Source organism: Bubalus kerabau, chromosome 4 (genome assembly GCF_029407905.1).
Source record: "Bubalus kerabau isolate K-KA32 ecotype Philippines breed swamp buffalo chromosome 4, PCC_UOA_SB_1v2, whole genome shotgun sequence".
Classification (NCBI taxonomy): domain Eukaryota; kingdom Metazoa; phylum Chordata; class Mammalia; order Artiodactyla; family Bovidae; genus Bubalus; species Bubalus kerabau.
The window spans coordinates 51,462,220-51,479,523 of NC_073627.1; the positions used below are offsets into that span (position 1 = coordinate 51,462,220).

General features: G+C 52.2%; 1 long non-coding RNA gene across 1 annotated transcript; it reads left to right on the forward strand.

The window, feature by feature from the left end:
• Nucleotides 1-321: 321 nt before the first annotated feature.
• LOC129651411 (uncharacterized) lies at nt 322-3,026 on the forward strand. The gene is made up of 3 exons (XR_008714130.1): nt 322-443; nt 1,445-1,632; nt 2,722-3,026. It is a non-coding gene; the product is annotated as an uncharacterized LOC129651411 (long non-coding RNA).
• Nucleotides 3,027-17,304: the final 14,278 nt, after the last annotated feature.

Below are 17,304 nucleotides of genomic sequence, written 5' to 3' on the forward strand. Positions count from 1 at the left end.
CTGAGCTAAGCTCCTGCCAAGGCCCCCGTCCCCAGCTATTAGACAGAAAGGAGCCTGGAGCCTGGCAGCCCATGGTCCTGGGAATTGTGTCTTAGGAACCAGCAGCTTCTCCCAGGACAGCAGCCAGAGGGTGGGAGGGGCTGGGGAAGAGTGCGGTGCAGAGACAGAGCCTGGATCCGGGTGGGAGGAGAGGAGGGACCCGGGCTGGAGAAGCCCTGCCTGAACCCCTCCATCCCGCAAAAGGGGAAGCTGGGTTTCTCCCCTTGCAGAAGAGTCCAGATTCTGCCCCATGGAAACGGAGACCCTGGAGCCTGGGCACCGCTCCAAGGATGCAGGCTTTGCCGCCCCGGCTCAACCGGGATGGGCAGCCAACAGGCTGCTGTTGGCTCTCCCTGGTCTCGCTCCTTCTCTGCCTACTTCTGTCTCCCGGGCTCTGTGTTTTGGTGAGTTTCCAATCCTCCTGCCTCGTCTCTACTCCTTTCCTCCATCACTGACTTCAGCCCCTAGGGAAAATAAACATTTCATCCTGCCAGGCCTGCGGGGTCCTCACACCTCCCCCACCCCGACAGGCAGTGCTAAAAGGCCTGAGATTTCAGGGAATAACCTCTCTCCCCAGATCCCCTTTCTGCTGCCAGATCCCCCTCTTTGTCCCCTCAGCTGTTCCGTCACCCCTGGGCTCAGTGACAGTCCCTACTGGGAAGGTAGGCAAACTGGGCCAGGAGGCTGATGGACGGCCAACCCAGAGCTGGACATCCAATGGCCGGCACCGCAGCGCAAACACCAGCCTGCTTCTGGCAGCTGAGGGCACTAGAGGTGCCCGTCTTCAGCCTCTTTTTCGGACCCCCATAAACACATACGGGCTCCTCAGCCCAAGGGGCTGGCTCCACACAGCTTTGCTGCCCCCACCACTCCCTTCTCCCTCTCCCTCTGCCCCTGCACGCACCTCTCACTCCGCCAGAGACCAGAGTCTCAGCTGCTCCAATGCCTTGACGACTGGGTCCCACTCAGGCTCTCTGAGCATCAGTCCTTTCATCTGTGACATGGGCTCAGTGCGAGATTTCCTGTCAGGGCGAGAGGTCAGGGTTGACTCACGTGCTTTGGGGGCTGTGACGCCTTCTTTAACCATCCTTGGATGTCATCATACAGATCTTCCCCAGATGACCCCGTAAGTTACAAAGCTTTCCCTCTATCAGAGTCACTGGAGATCAGAGGCTTGTTTCAGGGACACAGACAGTCACAAAGAAAACAAGAAAACAGAGGGACTTCCCTGGTGGTCCAGTGGCTAAGACTCCTCACTCCCAATGCAGGGGGCCCAAGTTCCATCCCTGGTCAGGGAACTAGATCCCACATGCTGCAACTGCGAGTTCACATGCCCCAGCTAAAGATCCTGTGTGCTAAAACTAAGACCCAACGCAGCCAAATAAATTTTTTTTTTTTTTGAAAGAAAAAGAGAACAGGAAAATGGAGACCTGACTCTGCAGTCCTTAGCCATGTGACACTGAACAAGGACGCTCCTTGGCCCTCCTGAGCCTTAGTTCCCTGTCTGTAAAGTGGGATCGATCATCCTTGTTGTCACCAGGTTTAGACGACACATGGGATGGGAGTCAAAGCACCGTGTTGCAGGGGCACCTGGTGAGTTCACAAAACGATGCTTTCCTGTCCCTCCTTCCCGTCTTCTTCCTCCTGTCTCCCTGCCGCCCCCACCACCCCAGAGCCATAGAAATGAGAAGCCATTTTCCATAGTGAACATTGTGTTTTTCCATAGTGATTTTTTAGACACCTGGAAAAGTTTGGCTGGAGCTTATGACAAGCAAGTTTGCCCTTTATTGGATGCCAAGTACCATGCATCTCTGTTTCCTGTGGCTCAGACGGTAAAGAATCTGCCTGCAGTGCAGGAGACCCCGGTTCGATCCCTGGGCTTAGACGATCCCCTGGAGAAGGGAATGGCAACCCACTCCAGTATTCTTGCCTGGAGAATCTCATGGACAGAGAAACCTGGTGGGCTCCAATCCACGGGATCCCAATTAGTTGGACAAAACTGAACGACTAACACTTTCAAGTACCATGCAGGGCACACCCCACGCAGCATCTTTTTCCATTTTCTCCATACCACCACAAGGCAGGCATCATTATCTACTGATGATAAGGCCCAGAGATGGGGCAGTGACTTCCCTAAGGTCACACAGCAAGAGCCAGGGTTGGGAATCAGTTCTGTTTGCAGAACTGGCTGGAGGCCCAGGTGAGCTCCTTTCACCCAGATTCTCTCCTCTCCCAACCTTCCACACAGGGGCTTGCTGTGGAGATGCAGCATGTCACATGCAGAAGGTGGGAGATGGTTTGCTGTTCCACTTCAGGGATGAGGAAACTGAGGCCGAACAAGGATAAGAGGCTCAGGCAAGGACTCGCAGACAGGAGGGGTGTAAACTCAGCTGGAACCACCAGCCTACCTCTGTTCTTGTCCTGCCCATCTGAGCCACTTGGCATTTACAGGGAAAGACTATTTATTTACTGGCCTCAAATCCCAAGCCCTAACCCAGCCATGACTAATGTTGTCTCCTTCCCCACCCTATCCTCAGGGATGTGCCCCAGGACAGACCCTCCTTCAGGTCAGGTCCTGCAGAGGGGGCTACACACTTGATTGCTTTCACATCTATGGCACTGCAGGTCAGATCTCACTACACCAAGAGCCATTACAACAAAAGACCGCGCTTGCTATTGCAGGAATCACAAGAGACACAGGTTCAATCCCTGGATCAGGAAGATCCCCTGGAGGAGGAAATGGCAACCCACTCCAGTATTCTTCCTGGAGAATCCCATGGACAGAGGAGCCTGGTGGGCTACAGTCCACGGGGCTGCAGAGTCGGACATGACCTAGCCACTAAACAACAACTCTACCAGGATATTTTGCCAAAGCCAGTCCAGGAGGTATGTAGTCAGCTCATATAGCACCTCCTCAAAGGACTGGGCAGAATGGGGATCTGCATGCCCTCATTTCACAAGTGGGGAAACTGAGGCTCAGAGAGGGCTCACAGAGGGGAAGTGGTGGATGGCCCATGTCAGTCTGGCCACAAAACCTCCAAGGCTCCTTCCATTCTCCAGACTTTCCTGACCCAGGAACTGACACAGGTACCTGGGCCCAATACACACAAGGGGCTGCTCGTATTTCTGCCTACTGACAAATGCATGCGGCGTGGTGCCCACACCCCACCGTAAACACGTGCATGGCACAGGCATACACCAGGTACACACACACACACTCTCACGGGCACACACAGGCCTTGGGGCAGTGGCCCCTCCACCTGGGATGCACACTGGTATCGCTTGGGGAGCTTTGAAACATACCCGTGTCAAGTTCCACCCCCAGCGAAGCTGATGGCATGAATGTGTACCAGTTATCTACTGCTGCATAACAAATTATCGCCTACATGTAGCAACTTACAACAACCTTTCTTCTATGAGGTTTCTGAGGGTCAGGAATCTAGGAGCATCCCTTCCATTCCACCTGCCCTGGAGGCCATCTCAAAGACTCCCATCCACAGGCGAGGGGTCTGGCCCCCAGCCCATCATCACCCCTGCGCGAGGTGCCTCCGGGTCTGGTTTCAGCCCTGTGCGAGCACGTGGGCTTGCATGAGCAGGTGTCCACACAAACATGTCCGCTTACCAGTCAGGGCTCCTGACCGGAGGGACCCGTCTTCTCTGTACCCCTCCAATGTCGTCTGTCTTTCTTTCCTCTTCTCTCCCCTCTTTATCTCCCCTCTCTTTTCTTGCTCTTTATGTTTAATATCTTTTGAAATTGTTTACTTATTTGTCTTTTGTGGCTGCGCTGGGTCTTTGTTGCTGTTCACAGGCGTTCTCCAGTTGCACAGGCAAGCGGGGGCTACGCTCTAGCCACAGAGCGCGGACTTCTCATTGCTGCGGCTTCTCATTGCGTGGAGCCTGGGCTCTAGGGCACATGGGCCTCCGTAGTTGTGGCAGGTGTGCTCAGTAGTTGCAGAGTGTGGACTTAGTTGCCCAGCAGCAGGTGGAATCTTCCTGGACCAGGGACTGAGTCTGTGTCCCCTGCATTGGCAGGCAGTCTCTTAACCACTGGGCCACCAAGGAAATCCTTTTATTCTTTAATCTTTTTTTTTTTTTTGGCTGCACCGCCAGGCATGTGAGATATTAGTTCTCCAACCAGGGATCGAACCCATGCCCCCCGCAATAGGAGCACAGTCTTAACCACTAGACCGCCAGGGAAGTCCCTCTTTTCTTGCTCTTGACTCTCTTCAACCGCCGTGTCTCTCTGGCCTCTCTCTCCCCTTCCTGATCCTGCAGTCTCTATGCCCTCTCCCTCTCGCCCGCCAGGAGGCCCAGCAGCATCTCAGGGACAGCTCTAATGCAGCCGTCCTTCCTTGCCCTCCTCCTCCAGGAATCCCGCAGGCCCCGCCATTCCGGGTCTCGGGGCGCGGGGGGGGGGGGGGGGGGGGCACTTCCCTTCCCGAAACTTTAACTTCTGGGTGGAAGGGGATGTGGATGATGGGTGGTGGGCAGGAGCCAGGGAAGAGCCGCTCCTGGGTCTGCATTCACTTCCTAACTCGTCTGCTTCTCTCTCCCCGTCCGCTGCGGGCCTGACCTATGGGCTTCCAGAACCTTCCTTGCTCTCCACACTCTCTGTTTCTATCTCCATCTCTCTCCCTCTCTCCCTTTCTGTTGCTGTGACTTCCTCGTGGAGAGAAGCGGGCACTGGTCACAGCTCCGAAGGCTGCGGAAGCAAGGAGAGTAGCTCTGCCCTAGTAACTCGCAGCAGAGACAACTCTTCTCGGGAATTAATGAGACCACCAAGAACAAAAGAGGCGACGACCAGCAGAGGCCAGAGAGGCGGGGCCCAGCAAAGCCGTCCCCGCAGAACCGCACGCCCTCAATAATAGAGTGAGGAAAAATGGAGTAGAGATCCCTGTGGTAAAAACTATTAGAGGAGGCGAATTATAAAACTATTAACCAGAATGTAACTCCCAATTAAAAGATGATTTAACACTGGAACCTGATGGATGAATTTTGATTAAATGGAGAACTATTAGGAGCCCAGGGATAAGGCTGCTCCTGCCAGTTCTAAAAGTTAAAAGGCAGTTTGATATAAAAATTTATAAATTAAGGTTAATTACTTTAAATAACATGGCTGCAAGCAATAAAAGGAAATTTGTCAGAATCTCCAGAGTTTGGGGCAAGATGGATACAGATGTCCCAGCTGGCCCCAGGAGCTTGGAGGTCAGGGTAGGGACGGTTGAGGCCAGCAAGAGGGCAGGTGATGTCCGCACTCCCACCAGGACCCCCAAGGAGCCAGGCTTGGCCTGAGGCACCAGGGGTGGGGGTGGGGGGGTGCCCTCATTGCCCTCTGCTCCAAGGCCACAGCACAACACACTGGTTCGGGAGATGGGCAGGAAGGAGGCCTCAGGGCCCCAGAACTGGTCTGAAGAGCTAGTCTCCTCTGTCTGGGGAGCCTTCCCCCTGTTGGAGGGGTCACAGCAGGACCGGCTGTTTACTGAGCACTCAGCAGGGGTGAGAGATCCATCACCCCACCCCGGTCCTGCCCCGGCTGGAGGAGTCATCAGCACCCCCATGCCTGACCTGCCTGGCTCTGCTTTGTACCCCCTGACCCCACCCCATGAGTCCTGATGGGCAGGACAGGGCTCTACAAGGCGATTCTGCAGGGTGCAGACTCTTCTCCATCGCCCCAGGGTGGTGGGCTCTAAATCCACCCCATAGGCCAGCCCTTCCCTGGGGCCCCAGAGCTTCCCTGGGTGGGAGGGAGGCTTCCAGTAGGCGCGGGAACTGCACGTGCCCAGGGCAGTCCGAACCCTCTACTGCCAGGCAGTCCTCTCCAGTGCTCTTCCCTGGGAAACCATCCCCTCCCTAGAGCCCCACCCATGCCCTGGGAGGATGTCCCCAGCATGGGGTGCGGGGGGCAGAGCACTGCGTCCCTGGGAGGATAGGACCACAATGGGACCACAGCAAGGGACATCCCCCACAGAGAACAGTGCTCAGCTCACAGCTAGGTGACATTAACACAAGGCTGGTTCCCAGGGTGGGAACGTGGGCATTCAAGCCAGACTCCTCGGCTTCTAGCTCCAGTTCCAACACTTACCAACCTACGTCTTCAGGATTTACCTCTCCAGGCCTCATCTCCTCATCTGTAAAATGGAGATGGGGACTTCCCTGGTGGTCCAATGGTTAAGAAGCCACCTTCCAATGCTGTGGATGCAGGTTCGATCCCTGATCGGGGGACTAAGATCCCACATGAGGTTGGGGAAAGAGCCCACGCACAGCAACAAGGATCACACATGCCACAGACAGCACCGGAAGCAGCCAAATTAATAAATGCTTTTTTAAAAATAAATAAAATGAAGATAATAATCTCTTCTTGCAGGACAGCCAGGCAAATCAGAGGTAAAGCCCCAGCGTACAGCAGGTGCTCATTAAATGGCCGTGGTTCTCATCCCCTGTCCTCACTTCTCATCTTGTAAGAGATATTATCATCCAGCAGAGCTTTCCCCAGGCTTCCTGGCACAGGTGTATGTAAACACTTCGCACACATAAGGTAAAGACACCTTATTTAATCTTCCCATCACCCTTTGCAGTCAGTCGAGTCATTACTCCCATTTCACAGGTAAGAAAACTAAGGCAGAGAGGTTCTGTCACAAGCCCCAGGCCTCACAGCTGGCAGTGGCCAGTCTAGAGTCAGGTCTCTCAGCAACTTGACCCCCTCACCTCACACCACCTCCCAGGGCACGTGTTAAGGCTTTTACACTCTCGCTGTGCCTCTTACTATAAACTTCAAATAAACTATATGGAAGTAGAATTAACAAGAAAGGAAGGAGGGGTAGAGGAATAAAGGAAGTGGGTCAGAAGGGAGGGAAGGAGGAAGGAAAGAAGAAAAGGGAAAGGGATAAGTTGATGAGTTTGTTTATTTATTTATTTTTTTGCCGCATGTGGGCTTTCTTTAGTTGCGGTGAGCAGGGCCGACTCTTTGCTGCAGTGTTCAGGCTTCTCATCGCCACGGCTTCTCTTGTTGCAGTACACAGGCTCGAGGTGAGCAGGCCTCCGTAATTGTGGCTTGCAGGCTTAGCTGACCCATGGCATGTGAGATCTTTCCGGACCAGGGATTGAACCCGGGGCCCCTGAATTGGCAGGTGGATTCTTAACCACTGGACCACCCGGGAAGTCCCAATGAGTTGTTTTTTGGTTTTGTTTTCTAAACAAACCTCTGTGGGGTAGTGGTCAGGTGTGTTAACCTTGGGTGAAGGAAGAATACACCAGGGAGGTTCTTTGGGGGCAGGAGATGATCCGCTTCAGACACAGATGCTGATTACACAGATGTTTTTACTTTGTTAAAAATTCATCACTCTGTGTGCTGATTTGTGCTCTTTATGTAGAAAAATTATTATAATAAACAACTTTTAAATGAATATGATAATAGGGTAAATTTTATGATATATGAATATCTTGACAAAACTGTTTTCTTTTAATACAGCATACCAAAAGCTATGACAAACCTAGACAGCATATTAAAAAGCAGAGACATCACTTTGCCGACAAAGGTCCATCTAGTCAAAACTATGGTTTTTCCAGTAGTCATGTACAGATGGAGTGTTGGATCATAAAGAAGACTGAGAGCCAAAGAATTGATGCTTTTGAACTGTGGTGTTGGAGAAGACTGTTGAGAGTCCCTTGGACTGCAAGGAGATCGAATTAGTCCATCCTAAAGGAAATCAACCCTGAATACTCATTGGAAGGACTGATGCTGAAGCTGAAGCACCAATACTTTAGCCACCTGATGCGAAGAGCTGACTCACTGGAAGAGACCCTGCTGCTGGGAAAGATTGAAGGTGGGAGGAGAAGGGGACACCAGAGGATGAGATGGTTGGATGGCATCACTGACTCAATGGACATGAGTTTGAGCGAACTCTGGGATACGGTGAAAGACAGCAAAGCCCGGCGTGCTGCAGTCCATGGGGTCCAAAAGAGTCAAACACAACTTGGCAACGGAACAGCAACAACATAAAAGGCAGTCCTGACGTCGCTTAGCGGTGCATAATAGAGACCAAGCATGATAAGACTGAGACAGAGCCAGAGAAGCTCGTGGTTGGCCCTGGGACGAGTCCATCCTGGATGCTTCTCAGAAGTGGGGTGTCCTGTGCAGGTGGGCTGTGGGAGAGGGGCAGGAGATGGGGGGTGCCTGTCTCACCATACACCCTGGGCCACATCACTTCCCCTCTCCAAGCCTCCCTTATTTTTGTCAGGAACAAGGGGAGGAAGGGGAGAGCAACCTAAAGGGCCTGGCCCAGGCAAAGGCTTAGAGGAGAGGAGAGAGGAGCCCCAGGCATGAGGAACAGACTGGAGCTGCCCTGAGCTCAAGGAAGGGATCAGGGTGCTTAGAGCTGGGGAGGATGCAGAAAAATCTCCCAAAAATCCTGCACAGAAAAGGATCATTGCAACTGACACACAACTAACATGATCGTGATGATCTCTCTCTCGGTGTCGCTGTTATTGTACTGAGACTGCTACTGGCATCGCTGTTGTTACCAGGGAAGCCTTGGGGGTGAAGTACAGCTCTTCCCAAAGTGAGTTCCAAGGAATGCTTCTCCCACAAGCTTCTTCCCGACAGACTATCTCACGGTGAAGAAGTTCATACTAACTGCTCTCCTCTTAGAGCTTCCTAAGGCACACCAGCGTAATAAAGGCTCTGAGAAGTCCTGAAGCAAATAACTTCTAACTTTTTGAAAACAGCCTTCCCTAAACAGAGTTGATCATGGAACATTTTTTAACATAATAATTACTAACACACACCCCCACCCCCAGGAATTGAGGCCTTGTGGATTACAACTTGAGGAATGAGAGGGAATAGAAAGAACATACACTCCAAAACAGGACAGACTAAGCTCCATGTCAGCCTGTTTCATGTGGCCTTGGGGAATTTGTTTTCACCCCTCTGTGACTCAGCTTCCCCAGCTGCTAAGTGGAGCCATCTCAAAATGTAGTGGTCAGATTTAAATTAAATGTGGCACATAATGGAATTCCCTGGCAGTCCAGTGGTTAGGACTCGGTGCTTTTGCTGCTGGGGCCCAGGTTCAGTCCCTGGTGGGGACATGAAGATCCTGCAAGCCATGCGGTGTAGTCAAAAAACAAACAAACAAAAAAAATGTGTCACATAAGAGATACTCAACAAATGTATGTCCGCCCATTTTACAGATGAGCTAAACTTGCCTAAGAGTACAGAAGCAGGGAGCAGCAGCCACGGGGTGCCCACGTCTAGGTCTTCTGTTTGGAGAGGTGGCTGCGAACCTCTGCCTGGTCTTAATATGTGGGGCAAATGAGATACTTTTAGCTGAGGAGTCCTGCTCTGAAGTGTAAAGGATACAGGATTAGTTCCTGACAGGACAGCATGGCACAAGCCCTGGATCATCTGAGCCTGAGTCATGACTCCACCACTTACAAGCTCTGTGACCTTGGAAAGGTCACTTAACTGCTCTAGTTTTTGCATCTGTAAAGTAGAGGTTAAAACAGTTCTCTCCATAGTGTAGTTCTGAGGCAGAAATGAGATAAAGTGCTTAAAATTAGAGATTGATATACAGGCCCTTGAGACATGAGCTATTATTTTTATTTTTTAATTTTTGTTTATTTATTTGGCTGTGCTGGGTCTTAGTTTGCAGCAGGTGGGCTTTAGATCCCTGACCAGGGATCAAACCCAGGTCCCCTGCATTGAGAGCCTAGAGTCTTAGCCACTGGACCACCAGGGAAGTCCCAAGCTATTGTTTTTTTATTACTCTTACTGTTCATTGCTGGGCTGCAACTCAGTTGACAGAAGGAGGGGAGAATTCTTTCTCCCACAGGGTCCTGAAAAGCAGGGATGGCAGTCCCCCATCTGCCAGGACCCCTCTTCTGGGTCTGTCCTTCCCCAGATCCCAGCCATGCCTGGGCCCCTTCCTGTCCCTGCAGAGATCTCACCCTGGACGCCCACCCTCTTGGGAGTGCCAAGGGCGAACCTGTGATGCACGGGTCCTCACGGGCTTCATCTCGCTGCAGAGTTACTGTGACCACCCCCTCACCCAGCTCCTGTGTGAACAGTGGACTCGACCTCTCCAATCACCGTCACTTCTGTGCCACCTCCAAGATGAACAACATGAGTCTTGCATCCAGTTTATCGGTGGAGAAACTTAGGCACACAGCACAATGAAGGCACCCCCTGGAGCCCAATTGGAGGGCCATGAACCTAGATTTCCTGACCTCCAAGCCCTGGGTTTTCTTCCTGTATTGCAATAAAACAAACCCTACCTTTCCAGGTGGCGCTAGTGGTAAAGAATCCACCTGCCAATACAGGAGACACAAGGGACGCAGGTTCGATCCCTGGGTCGGAAAGATCCCCTGGAGGAGGCCATGGCAACCCATTCCAGTATTCTCTCCTGGAGAATCCCATAGACAGAGGAGCCTGGTGGGCTACAGTCCATGAGGTCACAAAGAGTCGGACACACACACAAAGTTACTCTGAGTTGTAAGGTTGTCCCCTTACCAAAGAGGCTCTTCGTGCTAACAGGTGGAGCCCAGGGAGACAGTGAGCCGTGTCGTTTAATGTCCTTGGCCTCAAGGCGCCCTGCCCCTTTCTCTGCACACCCTCCAGAACACCTGCCACTCCCCCCTATTTCAGGCCTCCCAGGACCACGCTCCCAAACAGCGAATCAGACTGTCGTCTGGACTCTGAAGGCTACAGAGGCCTGGACCTGTGCCACCTTTGACCCCATAGATAGAGCTGAGCTATAGGTACATATAATCACGTTCCAGCCTAATGAGCCTCCTGGTGTCCCCCAACACAGAGTTCAAAGACCACAGTAGCCCCATTGGAAGATACAGCTCTAGGGTTAGAGGCCCAGGGTTAGGGCCAGAGTCACCCCTTCTGCTCTCTCCTCATGCGTGCTAAGTCACCTCGGTTGTGTCCCGACTCTTTGTGAGCCTATGGACTGTAGCCTGCCAGACTCCTCTGTCCATGGGATTTTCCAGGCAAGAGTACTGGAGTGGGTTGCCATGCCCTCCTCCAGGGGATCTTCTCGACACAGGGATTGAACCCGTGTCTCTTACATTTCCTCCACTGGCAGGTAGATCCTTAACGGCTAGTGCCACCATATATATGTGTGTATGGTGGTGGTGGTTTAGTTGCTAAGTCGTGTCCGACTCTTGCAACCCCCTGGACTGTAGCCTGCCAGGCTCCTCTGTCCATGGGGATTCTCCAGGCAAGAATACTGGAGTGGGTTGCCATTTCCTTCTCCAAAATGTGTATATATATATATATATATATATATATATATATATATATAATACACACATGCACACACATTCATAAGACAAAGTGACATGCATTTGAATCTTCTTCTCCCATCTCCCACTCCCTCCTACAGCTCATTCAAGGTGCCTCAACCTCCCCTGAAGCCCTCACCAAACCAGCCCCTTTAGGTGCCTACCTCTCCTTGCTCTCCCCTCTGCCTTTTATCCTTCTGTCCTATCCAGCCAGGAGGGGCACTCTGTCTTTTCTGAAGGAAGTTATTCTAAGGTTTCTGGGCTTCTTTCAACTTTCTTTCCAATCCACTATGCCCACCCAAGCTATTGAGGCCCAAACAGGGCTAAACACAGAAACTTCCTTGGGGACAGAGGAATGGTGAAGTCTGGGGACCCTTGAGTATAAACTTTTGGGGAGCCTGTAATAAATAGGTAGATGTTATTACCAGGCACATCAACACACAATTTCTGCCAGTCACAGTTTGCTCCTCAGGGAGCTTCCAGTCAAGTTGAGGAAATAACCTGAAACAATTAGACAACATTGAAAAATCTGACCTGCCTGTAACAGGCTGTTGTGGGCTGGATGTTTGTCCCCCACAAAATTCATATGCTGAAGCCCAAAGTGATGGGGTTTGGAGCTGAGGACTTAGGGAGGTAATTTAATAAAGTCGGGAGGGTGGGGCCCTGTGGTGGAATTAGTGCCTTGTAAGAAGAGAAAGAGACCAGAGCTCTTCCCTGCTCTCTGTCCACCATGTGAAGAACCCAGAGAGAAGGCAGCCGTCTACAGCCAGGAGAACGGGGACCCTCCAGGGAACCAAATGAGCCAGTGCCTTGACCTTGGACTTCCAAGAACTAGGCAAAATACATTCATTCCTGTTGTTTAAACCACCCAGTCTATCGTGTTTTGTTATGGCAGCTCAAGCTGACTAAGATACATGCCTTCTGAGAATTCCCTGGTAGTCTAGTGGTTAAGACACTGCACTTTTACTGCAGAGGACCCTGGTTCAACCTCTGGCGAGGCAACTAAAATCCCACAAGCCACAAAGCATGGCCAAAAAAAAAGAAAAATAAAAAGATACATGCTTTCTGAAAGAAGTGGTCAGGAAAGGGGTTCCAGAGTGGGAAAGACTTGAGCCGAGCCTACAAAGAAAGAGATGAGTCAGCCTTGACCAGGGGGCAAGAGAGGGCATTCCTGAAGAGCACTCTGAGTTTGCACGGGTCATGGGTCCACGATGGGGCCACGATGGTTTTGGGGCACAGGAATGAAGCAGTCAAATTGAAGTTACAGGAAGCTAACAGGTGGCCAGGAGGAAAAGGTGGCGGAAGGAGAATTCTGGGGCGAGGAGCCAGTGAGAAAGGCGGCTACAGAGGTCCAAGTGGGGGATAAACCGGCCAAGGGCAGGAGCAGTGGGGCTGGAAGGGAGGGCTGGATTCAGATGTTGACAGCAACCAGATGCGACGGTGAGGAAGGGAGAAAGACCCCTGGTTCTAGGTGACGGCTGCTTCCCCAGCCCGCATCTCTTGCTGCCCCTGCCGACCCCCTTCCCATCCCAGTCAGTCCCAGTCAAATGTCCTCCGCCTTTTCCCAACCTTGACGGCCTAATTTATCCAGGCCTGTGTGCTCCTCCACCCCCCATCCTTCCCTTTGGGGCCCCAGACTCTGATCCACAGCTTCTCCCCTCACCAAACCCCCCACTTGCTCTTTCCTGCCCTTGAAATACCAGGGAGTTGTTACTGGTCAAGCGCTGCTCAAAGGAGGGAATCACCTGTGAAATGTTTAGCACAATGCCAGGGACACACTAAGTACCCAATAAGCACTGATTCATTTTTACGTAACAGGTTCAGGACTTCCCCCGTGGTCCAGAGGTTAAGACTCTGCCTCCCAATGCAGGGGGCGAAATTTTGACCCCTGGTTGGGAAACCAAGGTCCAGGGTGCTGTCAAAAACTGACTATAGGGGCTTCCCTGGTCGCTCAGTGGTGAAGAATCCACCTGTCAATGCTGGAGACACAGGTTCCATCCCTGATCTGGGAGGATCCCATATGCCACGGAGCAGCTAAGCCTGTGCACCACAGCTACTGAGCCTACGCTCCAGAGCCCGGGAGCCGCAACTACCGAAGCCCGTGCTCCTCGGCGAGAGAAGCCATCGTAACTAGAGAGTAGCCCCCTCTCCCCCATCTCTGCAGCTAGAGAAAAGCCCATGCAATGACAAAGACCCAGCACAGCCAAAAACATAAATAAATTTTAAATTTTTTAAATTAAATATATATATGAAACAGATCCTGTGCCAAACACTAAGGAGGCCAGACACATACATTAAGGACGGGCCCCTGCTTTCAGAGTTAACAGGATATGCAAAGAAATGAAGGCCTTTTGAATTGCAGGAGACAAAAGAAATAAAAAACACCTCTATATCCTCAGGGTAACCCCATCTTGGGGGAGGTTTTCAGGGGCTCAGTCTCTGCCTTTCAAAAGCTTAGAATCTAATGGAAGAAACACAGACACCCACCCTCTCACCCCCACCTTCCCAAATCCCTGCCCCCCTCCCCCCCACCCGCCACCCCCGACCCCATCCGCAATCCCACTCCCACCCCCCATCTACCCCAGGAACTTCCTTTCTGCTGGGTACGTTGGACTTTGCACATCGAGGGCTCCCCGCCTGGGCTGTCCTTTCTGTCTGAGCACTTGGAGAAGCACTTGTCTTTTTGTTTTAATATGTATATTTTTTAATTTCAGCTGCCCTGGGCCTTAATTGCAGCACATGAGATCCCCGTTGCTGCATGCAGGATCTCTGCTGCTGCTAAGTCACTTCAGTCGTGTCTGACTCTGTGTGACCCCATAGACGGCAGCCCACCAGGCTCCCCGGTCCCCGGGATTCTCCAGGCAAGAACACTGGAGTGGGTTGCCATTTCCTTCTCTAATCGATCTCTAATCGCAGCAAGTGAACTCTTAATTGCAGCATGTGGAATTTAGTTTCCTGACCTGAGATCAGACTCAGGCCTCCTGCTTTGGGAGGGCAGAGCCTCAACAGTTGGACCACCAGGGGAGCCCCAAGAAGCCCTTTGTCTTCCTCCATTTATCATCTCCTCTGAGAAGCCTTCCTGGGTCCCCATCTGACACAGGAGGGCTCCCATCCTTGATGTTCCCGGAACACTTTGCTTCCTCCTGCATCAGATCATTCACACTCTGCACCAAAGGAGACTTGTGTGTGCGTGTGTGTGTGTGTGTGTGTGTGTGTGTGTGTGTTTGGGTGTCTGTCTTCAGATCACCTGCCCGTGGCCCACAAACCACCACACCTGTGAAGGCGGAGGTCAGGGCTGCTCCACAGTGAGCATCTTGGCACACAGCTGATGTTGAACAAGTGAACACATGGATGGACTGGCTGAGGGTGAGAGAGACAGTCTGAAGACCTTGGTCTGCTGGAGAAGGTGGACGCTGGGTCAAGCCGCAGCCTTCTGACATACACCTAGGATGATGATAACTTCCCAGGCGCCTCTGAGAAAATCCGGGCACCAAGAGCATCCCTGCCTGCCCTCTCTCTACATGCCAGCCATAATCAATAGCAGTGCCCTCTGTCTTCAGGACTGGCTGTCTTCCCCATCTGGGCAGCATGCCCTGGAAAAACCACCACAAATAAAACATACATCCATTGCCAAACAAAAGAGCAGGAGCATATGACAAGAAAATCAGAGTTTGTCCCAGTGCCCTCTGGAACCAAGTCGGGGCTTTGCCCATCCCTGGGATGGTTCACACAGGCAGAACAAGAGCAGCGTAGATCTTCAAAACAAGCTGGACCAGTCAAGGTCGAGGACCCAGAGGACAGAGAGCGGGCTCCACTCCCTTCCTCCTAAAGGTGTTTAGGAGGAACCCTCTGGGGAGGGTTCTCCCCAGAGCCCCAAGAGGAGCCCGTAGCAGTGCTGAATTCACATCTTGTGTGATCTTGGATAAGACATTTGGCCTCTTTGAGCCTCAGCTTCCCCATCCAGAAAATGGGTATGATGACAAGCCAGCAAAGGGCAGCAGCAGAGCTTTGTAAAGGGCACAAAGAAGAGGCTTGGACCCTGTGGATTGTTTTAGCGTTACTATTATCAGAGCACAACAGCAGAGATTCAAACCAGGACCCCGAGTCCAGTGCTGTGACCCCGCCAAGGGACCCCCAGCATCTGCTCTGAGCCAAATTTTCTGAAATGAGGTCCAACCAAGGCAGAGAACAACTGGGGAGAGGAGAGAGAGAGAGAGAGAGAGAGAGAGAAAAGAAGGGCGTGTGTGTGCAAGTGTGTGTGTGTGCCTGTGTGAGTGTGGCACAGGAGTGTACATGTGCCCCAGGGTAGGGTGGGGAGGGGATGGAGGGGAGAAGGGGAGAATTGAGAAGAAAAGAAGAAAAGCACAGGGACGAGAAGGACTGAGGTATTCGGTTACATGATCTAAATTCTAATCAAACATCATTTAAAGCATGTTTTATTTCAGCCTCGGGAGAGCCGGTCCCTCCTGGCTGCTCACCATGGCAACGGGCCGCTCATTTCAGAAGTGTCATGCCACATTATCGTCCTGCCGCCTCACACGCTCTCGCCGCCTGACAACTTCGCTCTGCCCCTTGCGACAACCATCCCCGCTCAGCTGGCTTATTTTTGGTGTCAGCCGGGCCCCCTCCCCTGCCTCCCCCTCATCATCAGTGGATTGAAAGACAACCTCAGCCCTCCAGCCGGTGAGCATCGTGGCCTATTTGGTGATAAGAGATAATTTGAGGAGATATTTGCTTACATGTGTATGAACAATTTGCTGCATTAAGACAATTCCACCTGGTGTGTGGATGGGGATGGAGGCGGGTGGCTAGTGCTCAAGCTGACAACACCCCAGGCAAGAGGAGAGGGCGGGCACCCCTCATTTCTTGAGCCCCCCCCCAAACTGGGAGCCCTAGGAGATTCCCCTCGGGTTGCCTACCCCAGCATCTTCACTCGCTGTGTGACCTTGTTCAGGTCACTCCCCTTCTCTGAGCTTCCCTGCCCTTATCTGTCAAAAGGTGGGGTTGGACCGGCTGGAATCTGGGATCCCTGCCAAGGACCAGGGTAGGGGCGCAGAAGGCCGAGAACCCAGAAGGAGGACAGACCCCTGGTCTGGTCACCACTATGAAGGTTGATGACGGGAAAAGAGGTTAGCCTGACACCACCCACCTCCGTCCAGGTGACCAACGCAGAAATGGACAGGGCATGGGGGATGGTTCCTGAAGCGACCCAGGATAGGACCCTGTCCTGGGAAGGAAGGGCCTTTCTGGGACCCCCTTCTCTGCTCTTCACAGAACAAGAGACATCTTTTCATCACGTTCACACACACAGGCTCCCACATGCGTCTCCCCTAGATCAAGGGCCACCTGGAGGTAAAGGCAGACTCAGAAGGAGCTGGGAGAAAGATGTGTACCCTGAGACCCCAGTTTAGAAGGTAAGACCTTGGCCCCAAAATAATGGGCTGAAAGGCAAGGTGCCGCCACCCAATGCCTCCACCCACCAAACATCAAGAATAATAATGGTGTGTGTGTTAGCCGTTCAGTCATGTCCGACTCTTTGTGACCCCATGGACTGTAGCCTGCCAGGCTCCTCTGTCCTTGGGATTCTCCAGGCAATAATACCGGAGTACGGAGTATGTATCCATTCCCTTCTCCAGGGGATCTTCCCAACTCAGGGATCAAACCTGGGTCTCCTACATTGCAGGCAGATTCTTTACCGTCTGAGCCACCAAGGAAGCCCTAATAAGAGCAGACCTATGGCTGATTCACATTGATGTATGGCAGAAACCTACTCACTAATGTAAAGCAATTATCTCCAATTAAAAATAAAACAAACAAACAAACAAAAGAATAATAAAGAAGCTACGTGTATTGAGGGCTTCCAGGGGCCAGGCCCTATGCTGAGATTATAAGTGTTTGGAGACCCCTCTCCACGTGCTATGTCCTCCTGCCCCACCCCCATAGGGGAGGAAGCAGGTCTAGGAGAGCTTGTCGGCCCAGGGG